This window comes from Hevea brasiliensis, chromosome 6 (genome assembly GCF_030052815.1).
Source record: "Hevea brasiliensis isolate MT/VB/25A 57/8 chromosome 6, ASM3005281v1, whole genome shotgun sequence".
Taxonomy (NCBI): domain Eukaryota; kingdom Viridiplantae; phylum Streptophyta; class Magnoliopsida; order Malpighiales; family Euphorbiaceae; genus Hevea; species Hevea brasiliensis.
In genome coordinates, this window is record NC_079498.1 from 58,155,189 (window position 1) to 58,181,602 (window position 26,414).

Genomic DNA, 26,414 nt, shown 5'->3' on the forward strand with positions numbered 1-26,414 from the left:
GTTGTACACCACGACAAAGTAATCTCAACCCCATTAATCGAAATCAATGAGGGAGGTGGCTAGCTAGCTAATGAGTACTCATCCAATCTACAACCTCAACTGGCAAGCCAGAGAGGGAGGAAAATAAACGATCTCAACCCTATAAATGGAGGAGGAATAATGTGGTACTGTCATGCTAAGTGTGAGCATAAAATCAATTCAAAACAATTTATACAAACAATTTATGAGAAATTTGATCAATTTCCAAAGTCACATTTACGATTATAAAATGGCAACACAGTACATAATTAATCAAAGAAGTCAAATTTTTTAGATTAAAATATTTAAACAATTATTATTGTGCACAAACCTGACTGGAGTCGCCTTGAAGCCTTGACTCAGTCTCTTTGAGTTTCCAAGTCTTTTTCAGCTGAAACACACAGTTTCACAGTGTTTCAGTACCATAACTTAGCATAAATCCAAAAATAAATTTCACTTCATTTTTACCTAGCTTTAATGTATTAATTTCGACGTTCTCGAAGTTTTTGTGTTTCGGGTTACTATTTATTACACTATTTAAGTCAAATTGTTGACTTTTTAAGGCTTAATAGGTATGGAAACTCCAATTTCACCCACATACCACATTTTGGTCACCAAACTTGTTGGTTTCGGTCATTTTCTCAAAGCTTAAGTTCTTTTTGCAAAATTGTAAAATTTTAGTTTTGGTGCTCTTAGTTGCACTATTCCATTGGTCAATCTACTATTAGAATTTGGCAAACCTTCCTTCATAGAAAATGTTTCTTATTGTCTTAAGTGTATTCTCATTTTTTGATCACCCCAATTGGAGTTTTGTAGCTCAAGTTATAGCCAAAATATAATTACTGTTGATGTGCATTGTTCATACTGCTATTTTGGTTCTGGCAGATTTTTTATCCAACTTCATTCAGTAATTTGATCAAGTTAAGTCCATAATTTGGTCTAATTTCCTTCATATGAAATGTTCTACTATGTCTTAGGTTTCCATCGGTTCAAGAATCGCCTAAATCGGAGTTTTCTAGAGAGAGTAATAACCATTGGAACTTTACTGTTCAAATAGAAATCTGTAGTTTTGCAGGTTCAGTAACTCAACTTTGCCCAATAATTTGATTAGGTTAATGGCATAATTTGGGTTGGTGTTCTTCATGAAAGTTTTAGATCTATATCTTATCTAATTAGTTGTAAACTTTCAGGTCATTTTGACCTGCCTAACTCGAGTTATGACCAATTGAACAAATACTGTTCATTTGGTCAGTTTATGCAGTGGCAGACTGCTCTCAACCAATTTTGGTCAATTGGTTCACTAGGTTGTGGTCAGCTTTTGGGCATGGTTCCTTGATGAAAATTGTGCCATTTTATGTCTATTTTCATCCCCAATTGGTGGCATATCAATTGGACTTGTAAAATTTCCGTTTTGGTCCTTCAAAGTTGGTTTGGTCATACTGCCAGCAGCATGACCATTCACCCTACGAATTTGACCTCCATTCCAATAATTCCCACACATCTCCTGTGGTCATTATTGACCATTTTTCAGCTCACAATAGGTCAAAGTCATCATTTATGTATTTCTCTAAATTTTGGTTCACAAATCCTAACATTCAAACCCTAACTCATCCATCTCATGCATTTAATCACAATTAGTGCACTTAACCTTAACCATTCAACTAATCAAAGCTTTTAAACTCATTCAAACTCATTAAATTCATGCAATTCATACTCCCTTCAACAGGTCAAAATTTTAGCAATGGTCCTTCCCCCATATTTGTTTCATTTAATCAAGTTCTAAGCTCACTTTCACAACTAATTATGCATTTAAAGAAGTAAAATAGTAAGTTAGCACACTAACCTTTCTTAAATCCTTCAAACCCTATCTTTAACTCTTCTTTCTTCTTGTAATCTTCTTCTCAAGTTGTAATAACAAGCTTTAGTGAAGTTTTTTTTTTTTGGGAGTTATTTGGATTAAGTGAAGAAAATTAAGCTTAAATGTAAGCTTAAATGGAGGACCATTCATGGAGGAATTTGGGAGGAAAGTGGGGCGGCAAGGAAGAAGAAAGAAGAGATTTTCTATTTTTTTTTTCTTTTGTTTTCTTTATTTATTTTAGGTTATGGAGGACCACAAAAACCTAATTAATTTATTTATTAATTAATTCTTTTATGACATCATGCATTAGGTCATGCATGATGTCATCACCCTTTTTACTTTTTCATTTTCCTCCTTTTTTTTTTCTATTTTTCTATTAGTTCTTTAATTTAATTCTCAATTCCGAAATTTTCTTTTCTTCGATTTTATTTGACAGTTAGGTCAGGAGTCAGCTCTCGGGGTCAATTGACCAAATTGCCCCTCGCCAGTTCATCCCGGTTTGCAAATAATTCCATATTTCTTCCGGCTCCCTGACCTAATTATTTGACTGGCTTAACAGTACTTTTTCGTGATTTTCTCTTTTCCATTGTGTTCATAATGGTTCTAAGGACCGCAGCGTCACGTTTTATGGTTCGAAATTTGAGTTTAAAATGACTTCGCAGTCGTTCTCGCAGAGGTCACCCATCGCTGTGACTCTCGGCTCGTTTAACTTCTTATGTTTTGTTTTTCTTATTTATACTTAAGTAATTGGACATTACTAATTATTTGTGTTTATGGTTTCTCTGGTTGTCTTAAGTGTGGTTCTAATCCCCTTAAGTGTCCGGACCGACACCAGTCACTAGAACAGTGAAATATACCAGGCTATACAAATAGGGGTGTTACAATTCTCCCCCCCTTAAAATAAATTTCGTCTCGAAATTTTACCTGGTATCAATTTCTGAATAGCTGTGGGTGTTGTCTCCTCATGTCCTCCTCTCATTCCCAAGTAGCTTCTTGGACCGAATGATGGTTCCACAGCACTTTTACCAATGGTATCTGCTTGTTTCGTAGCTGCTTCACCTCATAAGCCAGAATCTTTATGGGTTCTTCTTCATATGTGAGGTCTGGATTCACTTCAATTTCTTCTACTGGTAGTACATGAGATGGGTCTGATCGATGCCTCCTCAACACTGACACATGGAAGACGTTATGTATCTTCTCTAACTCTGGAGGTAGTGCCAAACGATAAGCCAAAGGACCCACTCTTTCCAATACCTCATATGGCCCGATAAAACGAGGACTTAGTTTCCCCTTCCTGCTGAATCTCATAATCCTCTTCCAAGGAGAAACTTTGAGGAAAACTTTCTCACCCACTGCATACTGAATATCCCTTCTTTTCAAATCAATATAGGACTTCTGACTGTCTGATGCAGCTTTAAGTCGATCTCTTATTACCCTGATCTTCTCTTCAGTCTGTTGAACTATTTCGGGTCCAATCATTTTTCTTTCACCCACGTCATCCCAACACAACGGGGTTCTACATTTTCTGCCATACAAAGCTTCATATGGAGGCATCCCAATGCTTGATTGGTAGCTGTTATTATAAGCAAACTCAATCAAAGGCAAGTGTGTATCCCAACTACCCTCAAACTCAATTACACAAGCCCGTAGCATGTCCTCCAAGATCTGAATTACCCTCTCAGACTGGCCATCTGTCTGTGAGTGGAATGCCGTACTGAAGTTCAATCTAGTTCCTAGGGTTCTCTGAAGACTACCCAAGAATCTAGAAGTGAACCTAGGATCTTTGTCTGATATAATGGATACTGGCACTTAATGCAGTCTCACAATCTCATCAATGTACAACCTCACTAATCTGTCCAAACTGTAGTCCATTCGGACTGGCAGAAAATGAGCAGACTTAGTTAGTCTGTCGACAATGACCCATACTGCATCATGACTCTTCTGTGTCCGCGGAAGTCCCATTAAAAAATCCATCGTTATTCTTTCCCATTTCCATTCTGGCACTGGTAGTGGATGTAACAACCCAGTTGGTACTTGATGCTCTGCCTTTACTTGCTGACAAGTCAGGCATTTGGATACAAACTCTGCCACATCTCTCTTCATACCCATCCACCAGTAATGCTCCTTTAGCCCTCTATACATTTTTGTACCACCAGGGTGCATGGCAAAAGGAGACTCATGTGCTTCCTTCAAAATGATCTGCCTCAAATCAACATCATTAGGAACACATATTCTACCCTGGTGTAGCAATAGGCCATCATCTCTGATTGAGAACTCTAGTTTCTTGCCCTGTCTGACTTCTTCCAACAGCTTCTGATACTTTTCATCATTCTGAGCAGCCATTCTGATCTGATCAATTAACACTGGTTGTACATGCCATGCAACTGCTGTCGGCCCCTCATCATTAATCTCTAGACTGGCATGTAATGATCTCAACTCATGTACTAAAGACAACGGAGTAACTTGTAGACTTGCCATAGTCTTGCGACTTAGGGCGTCAGCCACAACATTAGCTTTTCCTGGCTGATAGTCTATCAGACAATCATAGTCTTTTATCAACTCTAACCATCTCCTCTGTCTCAAATTCAACTCTTTTTGGGTGCCCAAATACTTCAAACTCTTATGATCTGTATAGATGTAACACTTTTCCCCATACAAATAATGTCTCCAGATCTTAAGAGCAAACACAATGGCTGCAAGCTCTAAATCATGTGTCGGATAATTCCTCTCATGCGGTTTTAGCTGGCGTGATGCATAGGCAATGACATTTCGATCTTGCATCAACACACAACCTAACCCATTGTGAGAAGCATCAGAACAGTATATTCTTTACCCGGTGTAGGTAAAGTCAAGACTGGAGCCTCAGTCAAACATCTCTTCAATTCATCAAAACTTTGCTGGCACTTGTCCGTCCACTGAAATTTCACATCCTTTCTAAGTAGCTTGGTCAATGGAGATGCCAACATGGAGAATCCCTTCACAAATTGACGGTAATATCCAGCTAACCCCAGAAAACTGCGAATCTCCGTGACATTTCTGGGTGGCTTCCAATTAAGTACAGCTTCAATCTTGCTAGGATCTACCTTAATACCCTCTGCTGATACTATGTGCCCCAAAAAAGATATCTCCTTCAGCCAAAATTCACATTTCGACAATTTGGCGTATAGCTGTTTCTCCCTCAAAGTCTGCAGTACAATCCACAGATGTCTATCATGCTCTTTTGCATTCCTCGAATAGACCAATATATCATCAACAAATACCACAACAAACTGGTCGAGGTATGGTCTAAAGATAGTGTTCATCAGATCCATAAAAGCAGCCGGAGCATTAGTTAACCCGAATGGCATGACCAAGAACTCATAATGGCCATAGCGGGTTCTGAAAGCAGTTTTAGAAATACTCTGTTCTTGTACTTTTAGCTGATAATAGCCTGACCTCAGGTCAATTTTGGAGAACACAGCTGCACCCCTTAACTGATCAAATAAGTCATCGATGCAGGGCAATGGGTATCTGTTCTTTATTGTCACTTTATTCAACTACCGATAGTCAATGCATAACCGGAAAGTGCCATCCTTCTTCTTTACAAACAATACTGGCGCTCCCCAAGGTGACACACTAGGGCGGATGAAGCCTTTGTCAAGCAACTCTTGCAACTGTACTTTCAATTTTTTTAGTTTTGCAGGTGCCATTCTGTATGGTGTTATGGAGATTAGGTCCACACCAGGCGTAACATCAATTTCAAACTGCACTTTTCTTTCTGGAGGTAATCCTAGCAATTCTTCAGGAAATACATCCGGAAAGTCACATACAGTAGGAATGTCCCTCAGTGCTGGACTCCCCACTTGGGTGTCTATCACATGTGCCAAGTACGCCTCACACCCTTTTCTAATCATTTTTCTGGCCAGTGCAGCTGAAATGATGTTTGAAGGCAATAATTGTCTCTCCCCATGTATTACTATATCACCATACTGAGGAAGACCAAAAGTGATTGTCTTCAGTCTACAGTCAATCATGGCGTGATGCCTGGCTAACTAATCCATGCCCAAGATAATATCATAATCTCTGAAGGGCATTTCAATTAAATCAGACAAAAAAGTGTGTCCTTGGATCACCAAAGGACAGTCCCTATATAGCCTATTTACCCTGACCTCCTGGCCTAATGGACTAGTTACTAGCACATCATAGTCCATTGGTACACACTGAATAGCAGTAGAACACATCCCCTAGCACTAACATACGAATGTGTGGAGCTAGGATCAAATAACACATACACATCTTGGTCAAGGATGGAGAAAATACCAGCTACTACATCTGATGTTTCGGTTTCCTCCCTCTGATGCATAGTATACACTCTGACTGGTGCGCCACTGGATACTAGCTGGTTAACAGTGCTCTGACTTCCAGGAGTGCTACCAGGACCCCTACCTCTGCCTCTACCTCTAGCAGCTGATGGTGACCCTCTAGGTGCAGAGACGTGGGTTGATCCTTCCGATGTAGCAAAAGATCCAAGCCAGCGTGGACTAGTGCAATCCTTCGTGAAATGTCCGCTCCCTCCATAGTTAAAACATGCGCCAGTAGCTTTGAAACAAACCCCGCCATGAGTTTTCCCATAAGTTTCACACTGTCGTACTGATAGAGATCCTCGAGAAGCTTGTTGGGTTGGCTGACCAGACCGGGGTGGTCTTTGGCTAGAAAATCTGCCTCTGCCAGATTTACGGGAGCTAGATCCCCCAAACTGTTTCCTCTTCCCAGAACCACTTTCAAATGCTTGTCCAGTAGTCTTTTCAGTTTTCTCTTGAGGACCCTTCTTCACTGCCCCTTCAGATTCTATCCTCTCTAGTTCCAGGGCCTGTGAGATCAATTCAGCAAAATTCTGATGTCTGAAACCCACAACTTGCATCCTCAGACTTGGCCTTAGCCCGAACTCAAACCTCTTGCATCTGTCTCTTGGGGTGGAGACTAAGCTTCCTGCATAGTGGCTTAGCCTTGAGAAGTCTCTCTCATACTCTGCTATGGTTCGGTCCCCTTGCTTCAAACTTAGGAATTCTTGCAATTTCTTATCTACATATGCATCAGGAACCCATTTCTGCCTGAATTCCCTCAGGAAGTCTGTCCATGTCAGCACAGGTGGCTCAACCAGGCTGTGGGGGATGGTCTTCCACCATCCATATGCATCCCCTTGAAGAAGAGATACTGAATACTCAAACTTCATCTCTTCTGTACACTGCAGCTTTCTGAAAACCCATTCCATTCTTTCCAACCACTGTTCTGCCTCCAGTGGATCCACAGTGCCTTTAAACTCGGTGGCCCCAAATTTCATCAGTTTTTCATATTGCCGAGCTGAGGGCTGTGGTTGTGCTACAAGTACTGGCATTTGAACTTGGGGTGGCACATTACCTGCCATTTGCTGGAAGAACGCAGCCATCTGCTGTACAAATTGAGCAGGAAACTGCGGTGCTGGAGCAGGAGCTGGAGTGGCTGACCCACTCACGTTAGGAGTCTTTGGGGCTTCCCCTTGAACCTCAGCCTCAACAGATTGTTCTTCGGAATGATCTCCTCCTTCCATTCCGTTTTCTCAAATTTTCTACTTCCTGAGATCAAACACAAGGAGGTTGACCCCCGTTAGTGCATATTCATGATGTAAATACGTCATATGTATCAATAAAAGACACTTGAGCAGTTGTACTTATCAATAAAATGTTCATACACATAGTTAAAATTTATTGAAAAACCATGCTCTGATACCAATAAAACATGTCACACCTTACCCCTCTGTAAGGCAAAACATGATCCCGTAGAATACTTAATGAACTACTGAACTTCACCTACCGATAACTCATTAAGTACCCTACAAGGGATTTTAAAACAATTTTCTTACATTTTGGAAGTGGTGAGCATTTTGGTGAGAATTAAAAACCATTTGTTCAAGCTTAAATACTAGTAAAAATTTTGCCGCAAATTTTATAAAAATTTTGACAGAGTTCCGTTTGAAAACTGAAGAAAACAGTTCTTCAATTACCTAAAAAAAAACACTTCCAAAAATATTTCACAACTCCCAACCTTCAATAACTTAATCAACTCTGTTCAACACACTTCAAAATAATTTTACAATACAATTCAAGACTTATCATCTCAAAATATTTAATATCTCCAATCACAAAGCATAAAGTAAGAAATTCATAAGTAAAAATATTAATTTGCAGAAAGAAATCCAAAAAAATATATTATTACAATTTATTTACAACTGCTCGACTACGTTGATACATACAACATTTATATATTTACATCAAAATTTTCTACAAGGGTATAAAATAATACCCGTACAAAAGATTGGTGTGATCTTTAACTCAATAGCAGCTCACTCTGCTGCTTTTTCCTTGCTCTTATCTGCGACAGCAAAATAAGCCATCGCTGAGTGTAAAAATACTCAGTGGTGTACAATAAAAATTTAAAATGCAATAAATAAATCATTCATTGCCAAACACAATTTAAATGTTTCTCAATCACATTTCACAAATATTAAAGTTCATAATAACATCATTTTGTCAAATAATCTATTAAACACAGTTTAGTTAAACAATTTCATAAACATAGTGTTGCCAAAGTCATACACAACTTAAGCCATGACACAATATTTCCGATCAATGCCGCGTTGTACACCAAGACAAAGCAATCTCAACCCCATTAATCGAAATCATGGCTAGCTAGCTAATGAGTACTCATGCGATCTACAACCTCAACTGGCAAGCCAGAGAGGGAGGAAAATAAACGATCTCAACCCCATAAATGGAGGAGGAATACTGTGGTACTGTCATGCTAAGTGTGAGCATAAAATCAATTCAAAACAATTTATACAAACAATTTATGAGAAATTTAATCAATTTCCAAAGTCACATTTACGATAATAAAATGGCAACACATTACATAATTAATCAAAGAAGTCAAATTTTTTAGATTAAAATATTTAAACAATTATTATTGTGCACAAACCTGACTGGAGTGGCCTTGAAGCCTTGACTCAGTCTCTTTGAGTTTCCAAGTCTTTTTCAGCTGAAACACACAGTTTCACAGTGTTTCAGTACCATAACTTAGCATAAATCCAAAAATAAATTTCACTTCATTTTTACCTAGCTTTAATGTACTAATTTCGACGTTCTCGAAGTTTTTGTGTTTCGGGTTACTATTCATTACACTATTCAAGTCAAATTGTTGACTTTTTAAGGCTTAATAGGTATGGGAACTCCAACTTCACCCACATACCACATTTTGGTCACCAAACTTGTTGGTTTTGGTCATTTTCTCAAAGCTTAAGTCCTTTTTGCAAAATTGTAAAATTTTAGTTTTGGTGCTCTTAGTTGCACTATTCAATTGGTCAATCTACTGTTAGAATTTGGCAAACCTTCCTTCATAGAAAATGTTCCTTATTGTCTTAAGTGTATTCTCATTTTTGGATCACCCCAATTGGAGTTTCGTAGATCAAGTTATAGTCAAAATACAATTACTGTCACGTGCACTGTTCATACTGCTATTTTGGTTCTGGCAGATTTTTGATCCAAATTCGTTCAGTAATTTGATCAAGTTAAGTCCATAATTTGGTCTAATTTCCTTCATACGAAATGTTCTACTATGTCTTAGGTTTCCGTCGGTTCAAGAATCGCCTAAATCGGAGTTTTCTAGAGAGAGTTATAACCATTGGAACTTTACTGTTCAAATAGAAATCTGCAGTTTTGCAGGTTTAGTAACTCAACTTTGCCCAATAACTTGATTAGGTTAATGGCATAATTTGGATTGGTGTTCTTCATGAAATTTTTAGATATATATCTAATCTAATTACTGGTAAAATTTCAGGTCATTTTGACCTGCCTAACTTGAGTTATGACCAAATGAACAAATACTGTTCATTTGGTCAGTTTATGCAGTGGTAGACTGCTCTCAACCAACTTTGGTCAATTGGTTCACTAGGTTGTGGTCAGTTTTGGCCATGGTTCCTTAATGAAAATTGTGCCATTTTATGTCTATTTTCATCCCTAATTGGTGCATATCAATTGGAGTTGTAAAATTTCCGTTTTGGTCCTTCAAATTTGGTTCACCCTACGAATTTGACCTCCATTCCAATAATTCCCACATATCTCCTTTGGTCATTATTGACCATTTTTCAGCTCACAATAGGTCAAAGTCATCATTTATGCATTTCTCCAAATTTTGGTTCACAAACCCTAACATTCAAACCCTAACTCATCCATCTCAAGCATTTAATCACAATTAGTGCACTTAACCTTAACTATTCAACTAATCAAAGCTTTTAAACTCATTCAAACTCATTAAATTCATGCAATTCATACTCCCTTCAACAGGTCAAAATTTCAGCAATGGTCCTTCCCCCATATTTGTTTCATTTAATCAAGTTCTAAGCTCACTTTCACAACTAATTATGCATTTAAAGAAGTAAAATAGTAAGTTAGCACACTAACCTTTCTTAAATCCTTCAAACTCTATCTTTAACTCTTTTTTCTTCTTGTAATCTTCTTCTCAAGTTGTAATAACAAGCTTTAGTGAAGTTTTTTTTTTTGGGAGTTATTTGGATTAAGTGAAGAAAATTAAGCTTAAATGTAAGCTTAAATGGAGGACCATTCATGGAGGAATTTGGGAGGAAAGTGGGGCGGCAAGGAAGAAGAAAGAAGAAGAGATTTTCTTTTTTTTTTTTTCTTTTGTTTTCTTTATTTATTTTAGGTTATGGAAGACCAAAAACACCTAATTAATTAATTTATTAATTAATTCTTTTATGACATCATGCATGAGGTCATGCATGATGTCATCACTCTTTTTACTTTTTCATTTTCCTCTTTTTTTTTTTCTATTTTTCTATTAGTTCTTTAATTTAATTCTCGATTCCGAAATTTTCTTTTCTTCGATTTTATGTGATTAGGTCGAGTCACTCTAGGGTCAATTGACCAAATTGCCCCTCGCCGGTTCATCCCGGTTTGCAAATAATTCCATATTTCTTCCGGCTCCCTGACCTAATTATTTGACTGGCTTAACAGTACTATTTCGTGATTTTCTCTTTTCCACTGTGTTTATAATGGTCCTAAGGACTACAGCGTCACATTTTACGGTTCAAAATTTGAGTTTAAAATGACTTTGCAGTCGTTCCCGAGGAGGTCACCCATCGCTGTGACTCTCAGCTCGTTTAACTTCTTATGTTCTGTTTTTCTTATTTATATTTAAGTAATTGGACATTACTAATTATTTGTGTTTATGGTTTCTCTGGTTGTCTTAAGTGTGGTTCTAATCCCCTTAATTGTCCGGACCGACACCGGTTACCAGAACAGTGAAATATACTAGGCTATCCAAATAGGGGTGTTACATCAGCTTTCTATTGGTATAAAATTCAGGTCATTTGGACCTTCTTAGACCAAGTTATGGTCTTTTACATAACTACTGTTCATTTGATCATTTTTGTACAGGGCAGTGTGCCCAATTCCGGATTTGGTCTAATTTTTCACTAAGTTATGGTCACTTTCTGGGCATGATTCCTACATAAAAAAATGTGTCATTTTGTGTCTAGTTTCATTCCCAATTGGCGTCACACCAACTGAGTTGGAAAATTTTCAATTTTGGTCCCTGAAAGGGACCTAGGTCAAGCTGCCTGCAGACTGACCCTATCCAATCCAAATTGAAACTTGGTTCCAACAATTCATTCACACCACAAATGGTCACAATTGACCATTTTTTAGCTCAAATAAGGTTAACTACATCAATTGGCCAATTCTCAACTTTTTCTTTAATTTTTCATATGTTCAAAACCCTAGCAACACATAAAGTTCAATCTAATGCATTCAAAGTGCACATTCATGATCTATGCACCTAATTCACCTCAAATAACCATTCAAACACCTCAAACTCATTTATTTCAAACCCTAACTAAAGCTGGCCAAAATTCTTGTTTGGTCCCTCAACAATTGTTTTTGTTTGATTTACACAATTTCTAAGTAAATTAAACTAGAACATAAATATTTAATTACAATTTCCAAGTTTAGATTACTAACCTTGTTTAGACAAAATTTTCTCTTCTCAAATCTTTGATTCCTTTCTTCTTTTTACTCCTAAGTTGCTTAGCAAGGTCCAAAGACAAGATTTAATGGAGGAGTTTATGGATTTGATGATTGGGTTTAGGGTTTCTCAAGCTCAAAGTGAAGCTTCAATGGAGTTTTGGGAGAGAGAAATGAGAGAGAGATGGGGCGGCTGAATGAAGAAGAAAGAAAACAATTTTATTTCTTTTGAATTTTTAACTTTATTAAGACATAATTATCCCAAATTTTAATTTTTAAATATTAGATTTATTGCATCATGCTTATGTCATGCATGATGTAAATAAACTTTTTTTTTCTTTTCCTTTTTCTTTTACATTTATTTTTCCATTAGTTCTTTAATTTAATTCTTGATCCAGAAATTTTCTTTTCTCCAATTTTATTAGACAGTTAGGTCAGGAGTTAGCTCTAGGGGTGAATTGACCAATTTACCCCTCGCTGGTTCAATCCGATTTGCAAGTTATTCGATATTTCTTCCGAATCTTTGACCTTATTATTTTACCTGCTTAACAATTCTTTTCTATGATTTTCTCTTTTCCACTGTGTTCCCAATAGTCCTAAGGACTGCGGTGTCACATTTTACGGTTCAAAATTTGAGTTTAGGCTGACCTCGTAGTTATTCCCAAAAAGGTTACCCATCGCTATGCCTCTTGGCTCATTTAACTTCTTGTTTTCTGTTTTTCTTCATTATACTTAACTATTTGGCAATTACTAATTATTTGGATTCAGGGATTATCTAGGTGTCTTAGATGTAGTTCTAATTCTCTCACTTGTCCGGACCGACATCGGTCACCAGAACAGCAAAATGTACCAGGCTATGCAAATAGGGGTGTTACACCCGAGTGGAAATGGGATGTCGCACCTTACCCCTCAGTAAGGTATAACATGATCCCGTAGAATACCTAATGAATTACCGAACTTCACCTACCAGTAACTCATTGAATATACTACAAGGGATTTTGAAACAATTTCAAATTCAACTGGGAGTTTTAAGTGACCATAAAATAGTGGTTAGATGTCATAACTTTTTTTTTCCCATTTTAAAAATTTTACAAAAATTTTGGCAGAATAACGACTATAGATATAAGAAAATAGCTCTTTAATTCATCTGAAAAAGCAATATACAATAACATTCCAGTCCAATCGCAATATTTCACAAATCATTTCGCATTTCATTCCAAGCAATCATCATATATATACAAAAGTAAGATTTCAAAATTTACAAACTCAAATATTATACAAGACTTTTTTGTACAATTGCTCAATATTCATGATCATATACATATATGTACTGTAATTACATCAAAAAGGAAAATACAATGGGTAGTTCTAATATACCTAAAAATGAGATCACAAAAGGGCTCCAATCTACAGCTCACTCAGCTGTCTAAGCAGACTTCTCCTTACTCCTACCTACGACAGCATAACAAGCTATCGTTGAGTATTATACTCAGTGGTGCACAATCATAATTTAATACTTTAAGTAAACACAATTTGTCAAAAATATAAATAAGAGTTTTCAACATTCATCTAACATTCATGTTTTCAAAAATATTATATCAAATAATTTCAAACATTGGTGTTGCCACAATTCACACCATTTAGGTTAAGACACAAAATTTTCAATCAATACCGTGTTCTATACCATGACAAAGCAATCTACAATCTCACTAACCGAAATTAATGAGGGAGGTGGCTAGCTAGCTATATGAGTGCTCATCTGAACTCAACCTCAAACTGGCAAGTCTGAGAAGGAGGAACATAATCAAACTCAACTCCATAGATGGAGGAGGAACACAATAATATTTGTCATGCCAAGTGTGATTTCTATAACGCTCTCACTTTAGGTAGTTCCATACATTCTACTATTCTGATGACTAATATCTGTTTGAACAGCCAGGATGCATGAAACCACACTTAAACTAGAGTGAGGAGTCATAAATAAATTAAATAAAGATCAATTAAGGGTGTAGGGAAAATAAAAGAAGTGAAGCAGAAATCGGTTAAATGAGCGTAAGTCCTGGTGATTGGTGACCTCATTGGGAAATGACAGTGAGTTTGATGTAACCTTAAATTCAAGAAGAACTATGTAAGACCCTTAATGAAGACTTAATTAAGGGTATTTCCATGAATTAATAAGCCAAGAAAATGAAAAGAAGTAAGCACAAAGCAAAGAAAGATAAGGAGTTATCGGGTATTATGGAAAAGACAGACATAAACCCAGTAAATGCCAAACTTAGTCAATTAAATTTAAAGGTCCAATATTGACAAAAAATAAGAGTTATTAATTTAATGAAGCTAGATTATTTTAATTAATTAAAATTATAAAAATTAAATATAATTATTGGAAAGTCAAATTATAATGATTATAAACTTTAAAATAATTACAAAATTGCCATTTCCACTTATTTACAAATATTCCATTGAATATTAAATTAATATATATCGATAATTGATCAACATTTCTGCCATCTTCTTCCTTAGTTTCCCGTCCATATGCTCTCCCTTCACTTTCTATCAAAATTCCTTTGTTCTACCATTGATACACCAAATCTAAGCTTCCAAGCACCTACCTTTCTTCACCAAATTTAGTGGAAACCTTGAGAAAAGTCCATAGCCAGCCTTTAAGTGAAGAAAACACACCAAATTTCCAAGTGAGAAATCTAGCCAGAAGTGGAATACAAGGGGGAAGTGGAGTTTGATTGAAGTGAAAGGTGATTGAAAGTTGTTTGAAGCCAAGGAGTAAGGCTAGTGCTATGATTCCCTCTTAATTTTGAAGTTCTGAAATTTGCCGTTAGGGTTTGGTATATTTGGCAATTTTTTGATTTATGCCCTAATTGTTGTGATTAATTATATAGTATGAACTTTGGATGAATGATTGTTCAGGATATATTGATGAATTGATGGAAGTATGGACTGATTATGGAGGTGTGTGTGAAATTTGGATTCTAGACAGCTTCAGTCTAGTGAAATTAATTACCTAGAACTTGAGTTATACAACTTTAAATGAAGTGAAATTTATACTGAATTAAAGATAAGACATAAATCTACAATTATTGTGTTTTGACCCAGACCAAAATCCCAGAGTAACTTGGTTGAAAAATTTGAGGAATTCGGAAGTGTTGAAACTGGAATTCCCTAGAACTCTAGTAAATTGCCTTGTGATGACAGTGTAGAAAATATGGCATAACTTTCTTTGTAGAACTCCAAATGAGATGATTAAAAATAATCTAGAAAGCTAAGACATAGACCTACAAATTTGATTTAGAGAACTTACTCAAATTCTGAACTTAACTCAACCAAATTGCTGGACCAATTTAGTCCAGCAAACCTGACCAAAACCAAACCTGACCTGGAAATCCTGAGTTTCAGGATACCCGACTAGTTGTGGCAAAAATACCATAACTCAGCCTACAAAACTGCAAATGCAGTGATTCAAAAGAAAAATCCTCATAATACCTAGAGCTATAATTTTTATATTTTGACTAGAACCCAGAACCAAATGCAACTTAGATAAATTGCTAGGAGAAATCAGGAATTTCCAATCTGGAATTCTTGCACCTGGACAGATGTGCCATTTGACACCCGAATGGTAAATTGACCATAACTTCCATTAGAAAACTTCAATTGGAATGAGCCAACCTAATTTGAAAACTTAAGAAATAGAGTTATAACTTTGGTTTAGAAACCTTACTCAAATTTTGAGTGTAAGACCCTTAGATATTAATTGTAAGATAGACCTAGAACCTGAAATCCTGGAGTTACAAGATCTAAGAGTCAGGGTTAGTTAATTGGCCATAACTCATTCTACACAGCTTCAAAACTAGAAATTCTTGAGCCTATGCAACCATAAGACATAGGAGAACAACTAACATGAAGAACATTGAGCCAAATTATGCCTATAACTTGCCCAAATAGCTTGACAAAGTTGAGTTTCAGAATCTGCCCTACTTTGGAGCAGTATTGATCACTGGACCAGTACTTAATAAATTGACTATAACTAGAGCTAGATAACTCCAAATTTATTGATTCAAAAAGCAAATTAAAGTTAAGACAACAAAGAATAACTTTTTGAAGAAAGTGTGATCAAATTACTACTGCAGTTTGTCCTAATATATGAGTAAAGTCAAGATACAAATTCTGGAATTTATAAGTACTTCTAGAATGACTTGAAATATGATTGGTAACTAATACCAATGACTTAAGGAACATGAATGTGGTGTGAATATGTGTCTGGGACTCATATTCCCAACATGATTAGAATAAAATTATGATGAAGCATGAATATAACATGTAAAGAAATTATTTGATTTATGAACACTTAAGAATATAAATTACCCATGTATACCTAAATATGTTTGTATGGGTTGGATAAATTGGCATGCCAGTATGGCTCTAATTTGTAATACTACTTATGTTCTTGTGCCATTCTATTATCATGGCTTTCATGCCATTTTGTTATTAAGGCTTCTAGCCATTCAGTTACATGATGATGTATATGGCTTTATACCCGATTGCTATCATGGCTTTTTAGCCATTCTGTTGCATACTTGGTTGACATTATGTGTCCCATGGTATGACTGCCCGAGGCACAAGTGTGTCTAGTGCTAGTTACTCGCTTATCTAGTCCAGTCAGTCTGTTACATGTTACTTGGGCATGGAAAAGTATTAATGAGATTGAAAATGTATTGAAATAAGGTAAAGAAATTGAATAATAAGATAAAGAAAAAAAGAAAGATCACAACAGAATAAATGTTTCCAAAGATCAGCATAATTAAAAAAAAAAAAAAAGATGTTTAAGATCACTATAGGATCGACCAATAAGATATTAGAAAGAGTTGATATCATAAATCTTAATTAGCCTTTAACTAGTTCATAATTCATTAATTCTGCATTTTCCTTATAAGCACTATAACCATGAAAATTACTACTTTTATTTGTATATTATATTTCATTGTATTATTGCACCACTAAGTAGAAATGCTTAGCGCATTGGATTTTTCTATGCGTAGGTATTGAAGATAAAGCCAATAGACATTAGACTGGGAGTTGGAAATTTTGGATCTACATCAGTGTCGGATAGTGTCACCTCCTCACGCAGTGCATCTTAGTAGGGTCTACCAGACCACAATAGTGCATTTTATACATTGTAAATATTCATTAAATTTTATAATGTAAATTATGAATTTATGAAATTACATTTGTATATGATGCAAATTATACATTTTTGTAATAAATTGTGCATTGATGTAAATTAATGAAATTTGAGTATTTCATATATGAATTGAGCATGAATGGATATGTATAGAAATGGTTACATAAATTGAATTTGAGATGATGATGAAAGTAATGACTTGATATGAAATTTTTTTAAATAGGTAAATAGTAGAATACGCCAAATATCCATGAAAAATGGGAAACTTTGCCAGTTTCTCCACAAAAAAAAAAAAAAAAAAAATTAATATGGAATAAAAGAAGATAAGACAAGGTGCTCTAGCAAAGAATATAGCATTTCTTTCTCGGCTACACTGTAGATTGGGTAAGGGGTGTTACAGTTTCAAAAACTAGTTCAAACCATTTCATTCAAATAATTTCATTGTAAATCACTAGTCATATGTCATTAAAATTTTCACTTATAGAATAGGCAACATACTATTTCTCAAATAAATTTCTCAAGGCAATAATAATAATAATAAGAAAAAAAAATCAATCACACACACTCATTCAAATAAATTTCAAAGTGGAAAACAAAGAGTTAAAATTTGTTGTGCACAAACCTCCTTTACTTGTCTCGACTTAATCCAATCTTTCTCCTTCCTTGGAAGGCTCATTTCTAACTGAAACACATAATTAAAGTGTCTCAATACTCATCGAAAATGTTTCCAATAATTAATCCAACAATTGCATTATGCATACTTAAGTTACTTATGAAGTTTCATAAGGTTTGAGTTCTGGGCAGTTTTACTTCCTGACTTTTGAACCCAATTTTGATCTAGTTCTAATCATAATCTAGTAAGGTGTTCTCCATAAAATTTTTCCCTCTATGTCTTAGTTTCATTTTCCAATTTCAATCAATCCATTTGGAGTTCTGGTTTTCATGTTATGGTCAATTTATCATGTGTTGGTCCAATGACTTTTTATAGTTCTAGAACCAGGTAGATTCTGGAACCTCAATTTACCCTGCCAATTGAACTAGCTACAGTCTTATTTTGGCTTAATGTTCCTCATATGAGTTGTTCTCCTATGTGTCTTGGTCACACTGTTTTAAAATCAAAATTTTTAAAGTTATGTATGGTGAGTTATAGCAATGTAACTGACCTGAACTCATAAACCCTATGCATCAGGATTTCAGGTTCAAGTCAGTGTTTTGTATCTCACATTTGAGGTTCATATCCTCAAAATTTGGGTAAGGTTTCTGAATCAAAGTTGTATCCCTATTTCTTAGGTTTCTAGAACAGCTTGGCTCATCACAATTAAAGTTTTCTAGTGGAAGATATCGTATAAATACTATTCTGGGGTCAAATGGTTGTTTAGCTCATTTCCAGGACTTGAATTGCAAATTTGTCTTAGCAAATTGTGCAAGTTCCATTGGGTTCTGAGTTTTGGTCAAAACACCAAAGTTATAGTTCTAGGTCTTATAAAAGTTTTGGCTTTGGTTTCACTGCATTTTCAGTTTTTTGGACCAAGTTATGGCATTTTTTCCAAAACTAATCAGATAGCCGTTTGTCCAAGATTTTAGGTCAATTTTGATTCTGGTCAGTTTTGTTGACCTAAATTTTTCCAACAAATTGGTTGAGTTAGAGTCAGTATTTGGGCTCATGATCTTCATGAAAATGTGCTCCTATGTCTAACCTTTCCAATGGTTCAAGAATCATATCATTCTGACCTTCCTAGAGTGAGTTATGGCCATTTGAACATTTACTGTTCATTTGGTCATTTTTTCAGGTTTAGTATTAGGTCACCCGGATTCAAGCCAATTTTAGACTAATTTATGGTCAGTTTTTGGGTAAGGCTTCTTCACAAAAAATGTGGCATTATGACCCTTTCATCTTCAATTGGCTTTACACCAATTGGAGCAACAAAACTCTACTTATGGCCATTTAACCTTGTTAGACTCATTAGTCCAGAATTCAACAATTCAATAACCATCACTTCTCTCAATTCCATTCATCAATTCATGTTAATTCTCAACTCAAAATACACCAAATGACCATAATTAGGCATAATAACACCAATTGGTTAACATTTCCTCAAAATCCTAATTTTCAGCCAAAACCCTAATTCTCTTCTTCACAATTCATGCAAAATCATGCAAGCTTAACTCAACAATCATATACATATCCTTAATCAAGCTACAATACATGTTTAATCAAATTAAAACTCATCAAAACCTTAATGCTCCATGGCTGCTGAAATTTGGCTCTTTCATATTCCCATCATTTTCTTAACTTTTCATGCCAATTCAACTTAATTCTACGTGCTTTAAGAGATTAAAGAAGGGAATGGCTTAGAAGATCACTTACCTCTATGAAGCTTTTTCAATCTTCTAAAGCTTTTCAAAATTTTCCTTTCTTTCACTTTTAATCTTTCTACCAAGGCCAAATAACAAGGTTTTATTTTGGTGGGTATGAAATTTATGAATAAACATTAGGGTTTAAGAAGCTTAGGGTGACCATTAATGGAGGAATTAAAAAGAAAGAGAGAGAGAAAAGGAATGGTGAGCCGATTGCCTTTAGGGAAGAAGAAGGCTTATCTTTGTCTTTTTAATTTTAGCTTTATTTATGTCATAATTATCCCAAATTTTCATAATTTAAAAGTATAAATTGGTTAGGTCAGGCTTACTTCATGCTTATGTCATAAAACACTTTAAAATTTGAATTTTTCTTTTCTTTTTCTCTTTTTCTACTATACCTCTACACATTTAATCAAATTTTCAATATTTTTAATTTTTCATAAATTAATGGAAATTTAGGTCAAAAGTCACCTCTAAGAGTGAATTAACCAAAATGCCCCTTATCGGGTCTAATTAATTTTTCTAATAGTGCTTGGTTACTTCTGAATTCTGATTCACTTATTTAGAGTTATTTTCTTTTCTTTTCTATGGTTTTCCAATTACAATTAGTTTCACAGTTATCCCTACGCCTGGGGTGTCATAGGGTCCCACGAATTTAGGATAACAACTGAGCTCGCAGTCACTTCTCGGGTCAGTCACCCATCGCTGGGACCTCGTCTCATTTAACCAATTAGGCTTTGTTTTTCTTATTTCTATTTCACCCTCATGTGATTTCTATTAATTTTTATTTATGGCTTTTCCAGATGACTTAGATATGGTTCTAAACATCCTGACTGTCCGGACAGACACTAGTCACTGGGACAATAGAATATATAGGCTACTTAGTATGGGGATGTTACATGGGAGAGAATTACTATGGATTTTGTAATGGGACTTCCACGGATACAGAAGAACCATGATCCAATTTAGGTCATTGTAGACAGATTAATCAAGTCTGCACATTTTCTACCAGTGAGAATGGACTACAGTATAGACAGATTGGCTAAATTGTACATTGATGAAGTGGAGAGGTTGCATGGAGTGCTAGTGTCCATTGTATCAAATAGAGATCCAAGGTTCACTTTTAGATTCTGGGGTAGTCTTCAAAAAGCCCTATAAACTAGATTGAACTTCAACACAGCATTCTATCCACAGAAAAATGGCCAGTCTGAGAGGATCATCCAAATCTTATAGGATATGCTTCGAGCTTGTGTGATTGAGTTTGAAGGAAGTTGGGATACACACTTGCCCTTGATTGAATTTTCCTACAACAATAGCTATCAGTTGAGTATTGGGATGCCTCCATATGAAGCACTTTACGGCAAAAGATGTAAAACTCCCTTGTGTTGGGATGAAGTGGGCAAGAGAAAGTTGATTGGCCCCAAAATTGTGCAGCAGACTGAAGAAAAGATTAAGCTTATTAGAGACAGACTCAAGACTACATCAGATAGACAAAAGTCCCACATAGATTTGAAGAGACGGGATATTGAATAATCTGTGGGTGATAAAGTATTCCCTAAAGTTTCCCCCTAGAAGAAGATCATAAGGTTTGGCAGAAATGAGAAACTAAGTCCTCGCTTCATCGGGCCATATGAGGTTCTGGAAAAAGTGGGTCCGTTAGCATACAGACTTGTATTGCCTCCGGAGTTGGAAAAGATTAACAATGTCATTTATGTCTCCATGTTAAGGAGGTATAGATCAGACCCCTCACACATCCTACTAGTAGAGGAGATTAAAGTGAATCCAGACTTAACATATGATGAAGAGCCCATAAAGATCTTGGCACATGAGGTGAAGCTGCTGAGAAGCAAACAGATACCACTAGTTAAAGTGCTGTGGAACCATCATTCGGGCCAGAAGGCTACATGGGAACGTGAAGAGGACATAAGGAGACAACACCCATAGTTATTCAGAGACTGATACTAGGTAAAATTTCAGGATGAAATTCTCATTTAAGGAGGGGAGAATTGTAACACCCTCATACTAAGTAGTCGTGTACGTTCTACTGTTTTAGTGACTAACGTCTGTCTGGACAGCTAGAATGTCTAGAACTGTACTTAAATCACATAGAGAAATCATAAATAAAATTGATAAAGATCAAAAGAAGTTGGATAAAAAAAAGAGAAACAAAGCACAAATTGGTTAAATGAGCCGAAGGTTCCATCGATAGGTGACCAACCCAGGAAGTGACTGCGAGCTCAGTTGCTACCCTAAATTCATGTGAGACCCCATGACATCCTTAATTAAGGGATAATTGTGAAACTACTAGGAATTAAAAAATCATAGAAACAAAAAGGGAACAAGCACCATTAAGTGAATCAAAACCTTAGGACTCATCAGGCATCATGGAAAAGGATACCCTATAACCCGATGAGGGGCATTTTGGTCAATTCACTCCAAGAGGTGACTTTTGACCTAAATGTCTATTAAATTGTATGAGATTAAAATATTGAAAAATAATTAAAAATACAGAAATGTGTATGGAAAAGAAAAGAAAAGAAATGAAATGAAAACTTAAAAATTTTAAATGAATTATGACATAAGCATGATCTCACCATGATATAATTAAAATTTTATAATTTAAAATTAATTAAATTTTGGGATAAATATGGATATAAGAGACAAGAAAATAATTAAAAGAAAAAAAAATCCTATCTTCTTCTAGTTGGCCGACTCTCCACGCTCTCTCTCTTCTCATTTCCTTCTTCCTCCATTGATAAGCTAATTCAAGTTTTGAAAGCTTGATTTCTTCCCATAATCCCTAGAATTAAACCATAGAAAACCTTTAATTGGACCTTAAAGTGAAGGTTGGAAGAAAGAGACTTAAGGAAACTTGAAGGAATTTGAAGTTGCAAAAAGCTCGATTAGAGGTAAGCTTCTCCACAAACTCAAATGGTTATATATACATAGAATTAGGGTTGCTTATGGAAAATAACATGGAAAAAGAAGAAAATTATGCATGAAACAAATGGGTAGGATTTTCGGCCAGCTTAGGGCATGCTAGGATTTGATGTGTTTTGATTGAATTGATGATGAATTCTAGCTAAATTGAAGCAATGTACATGATTGGTATGTTAAAGTTGCATGAGTTTGCATGAAATTGAGAAGGTAAATATTAGGGTTTTGGTGAAATTAGGGTTTCTTTGATATGAAGTGCAATTACTATACCTAAGGCCAAATTAAGGTCAAATAATGTGCATTGGATGTGATTTGGTGTGAATTAATGAAAGGAATGAATGGATTGGTAGTGTGTTGAATTGCAGGAATTCTGGACCCTTGAGTCCAGTAGGTTTGAAAGGGTATAAGTTGAGTTACATAGCTCCAATTGGTGTGAGGCTAATTAGAGATGAAACTTAAGAGATAATGCTAGAAATGTCATGAAGCCACTTGGTCTAGAAACTGACCATAGATTGCCTTAAATTTAGCTTGAATTCGGATTGCAATTTTGAACCTGACAAAAAATGACCAAATAAATAGTACTTAGTAAATTAGGCATAACTCACTTTAGAAAACTCCAAATTAGGTGATTCTTGAACCAAAGGAAACCTGAGGCACAGGAGAACAATTCTTATGAAGACCATAGAGCTAAAATATAACCTCAACTTGATCAAATTGCTAGACACATTTCATCTAGTAAATCTGCCTTGATTCTGGACTAACCTGGAAATCCTGAACAATGAGCCATCTGACTAGTTTTGGTAAAATTGCCATAACATGGCCTACAAAAATGAAAATTAGGTGATTCCAAAACAAAATTTCTCATAGGACATAGAACTAAAAATTTCATGTTTTGACTAGAACCCAGTTCTTAGGGCAAGGTAGGTGAATTGTTGGAATAAATCTAAAATTCTTGCACCTTAGCTAATTGGCCCTATGACCTCTGAATGGTTATCAGGCCATAACTTCCTCTAAAAACTCAAATTGAAGTAATTCAAAATGATTTGGAAATCTAAGAAAAAGACCTAAAACATTTTTTTAGGGACTAGGGCCAAATTATGAGCTTACGATGCCCGGATATAGAATGCAAAGTTTGGATACAAATCTGGAAACCTAGAATTTTAGGATATGGCACCTGGAACAGTGTGTAATCATTTGGCCATAACTTGAGATCCAGAACTTTAAATTGAGTGATTCAAATTGAAAAATAAAACTAAGACATAGAGGAACAATATTTATGAAGAACACTTTACCAAATTATGACTAAAACTAGGTTAAAATGGGGTTGAAAAGTCAGGGTTCCAAACTATCCAGAACAAGAATTTATTGAAATTGCATAACCAACTTAGGAAATTCATAAGGAATTTATTGAATAACTTTTAGAGATAATTGGGATGAGTATTTAGACATTTTAATTGTGTATTTCAATAGAAAAGGAGACCTTGGGAGACAAGAAAAAGTAAATCTAGAGAAAGGCAATCCATAGAGGTTTGTGCACAACTAATCCTTTTTCTATGTTTTAAACTTTGAAATGGATTTGAATGAATTTACATAAATGACTTATGATTTTCCCTTGCATTTGTGAACTTTAATTTTATGAAATGAATTTGTGAATGTGGAAAGATGGATGTTGGCCCTTTGAGATCACTGTAGCACGGGGGTGGGCCGGTTTTGAATGTTTTTTGAAGTGCTTTTGAGAATTCTATGTGTTGCCAACCGTGTACATGAATTTGCTACAACTAAATGTGTTTATTAATTGTAAATGCGTTATGTTGAATTGAAATTATTTGAAATTGCTTTAAAACCACAGTTAGTATGACTATATGATTTGTGTTCCTCTTTAGCTTACCTAGTGAGATGTATTGGATATGATCTCCTTCACTTGTGGGGTTGAGTTTTCCCTCTCTGGTTCACTAGTTGAGGATGTATTGGATGAGTACTCATATTTTCTAGCTAGCTTTGTATTCCCCTTTAGCCTTTGGTTATTGAGACGTATTAGCTTTGTCGTGATGTACAACACGACATTGATTGAAAATTTGTGTCATGGTTCTAACTGTGTGCATTGTTAGCAAAACCCTTAAATTGTGAAAATTTTGGATAAAATATGATTGAAATGAATGATTTACAATTATTAAAATTTGAGATTTCATTCTCATAAATTGTGGTAAATTTGAATACATTTTAAATTCCTTGTTATGATTTGATAAGATATGTCTTGTATTGTATTCTAAAATTTAGTTGTGCACCACTGGGTAAAATACTCAGCGATAGCTTTTTATTGCTGTCGCAGATAAGGAGAAAGGCAAAGCAGCAAAGTGAGCTACTTGTAGCTATAGTAAAGCTTCATTTGGATCATTTTCGAATATATTATTTATACCCTTTGTAAATCCATTTTGATGTAAATTAGTTCATATGTATCTAGAAGAGAATGTGCAGTTATACAAATGAAATTGTAATAATATTTTGTTATCCTTTTGAGTTGTAAATTTGTATATGAACACCTATTTTGATTTGTAAATGAGAAATGTATATTCTTTGGTGTTGGTTGAATGAAAAGAAATTATTTGAGTTTGATTGTGTATGAATTGTGCATGAGATATTCAATAATTGATTTTCAATAGGTTTGAAGAATATTTTATTATATTTTTAGCTGTCACCACATAAAATTTTCAAAAAATTCTAAAAATGTGAATTAACTCTAAATAAATTTTATGGCTTATACCCAAATTAAAGGCACTTTAATAACTATTTTTCCATCACTTTCAACTCTAAAATGAATTGGATTTGTTTAAAATCCCTTATAGTATATTTAATAGATTATCGGTAGATGAAGTTTGGTAATTTATTAGGTATACTATGAGATCATGTAATTTGTTTAAAATCATTTTGAAGGAAGCACATGATTCACTCGGGATGGAACTAAAATGTATAAAACTGTTAAAGAGCACTACTGGTGGATGGGCATGAAGAAGGACATTGTAGAATATGTTGCCAAATGCCTAACTTTTCAGCAAGTGAAGGTACAACACCAAGTACCAGCAGGGTTACTACAGCCATTACCGATTTCCAAGTGAAAATGGGAATGAATCACTATGGATTTTGTGATGGAACTTTTGTGTACATAGAAGAATCATAATGCAGTTTGGCTCATTGTGGATAGATTGACTAAGTTTGCACACTTTCTGCTGGTGAGGATGGACTATAGTCTAGAAAAATTGGCTAAACTATACATTGATGAAGGGGTGAGGTTACTTGGAGTGCCAGTGTCCATTATATCAGATAGAGATCCAAGGTTCACTTCTAGATTCTAGGGGAGTCTTCAAAAGGCGCTAGGAACTAAATTGAATTTTAGCATAGCATTCTGTGACACCCCTTACTCGTCTACAGTATAGCCGAGTAAGATATGCCACACCTTGTATCGGAACACCCTATTTTATTTCAATTATTTTTATTTTTTTCCTTATTTATTTTTTTTTTCATAGTTATGAGCTACAATTTGTGAAATATCATTCATTTAAGTAATTTATTGAAACATAAATTCATTTGAGGTTTCGTAAATTTTATAGAAAATCCAGCAGAATACCGGCTAAAAATAGAGAAAACAGTTCTTTGGAACCTGTGAAAAACACTTCCAATATGTTTTCAATCATTCCCAAACTCCATTTCATCAACAAAGTCTCAATATTTTTCAACAATAATTCCATTTCTCATTCATTCATTCCTCATGATATTCATATACAAGTCATAAATAAATACTCAATTTTTCATTTATAAACACAAATTTCCACTATTTACATTAATACCAAAATACATTACATAAGTCTTAATTATACATGAGAAAATAAAAGTTAATTACAATATACTAAAATGAAAGCTAGTGTCCTACCAATGCACTAAAGACGGTGAGGTAACACGGACACTATGCAGAGCTGCAGATGGTCTCACCCAGTCTATGGTCTAC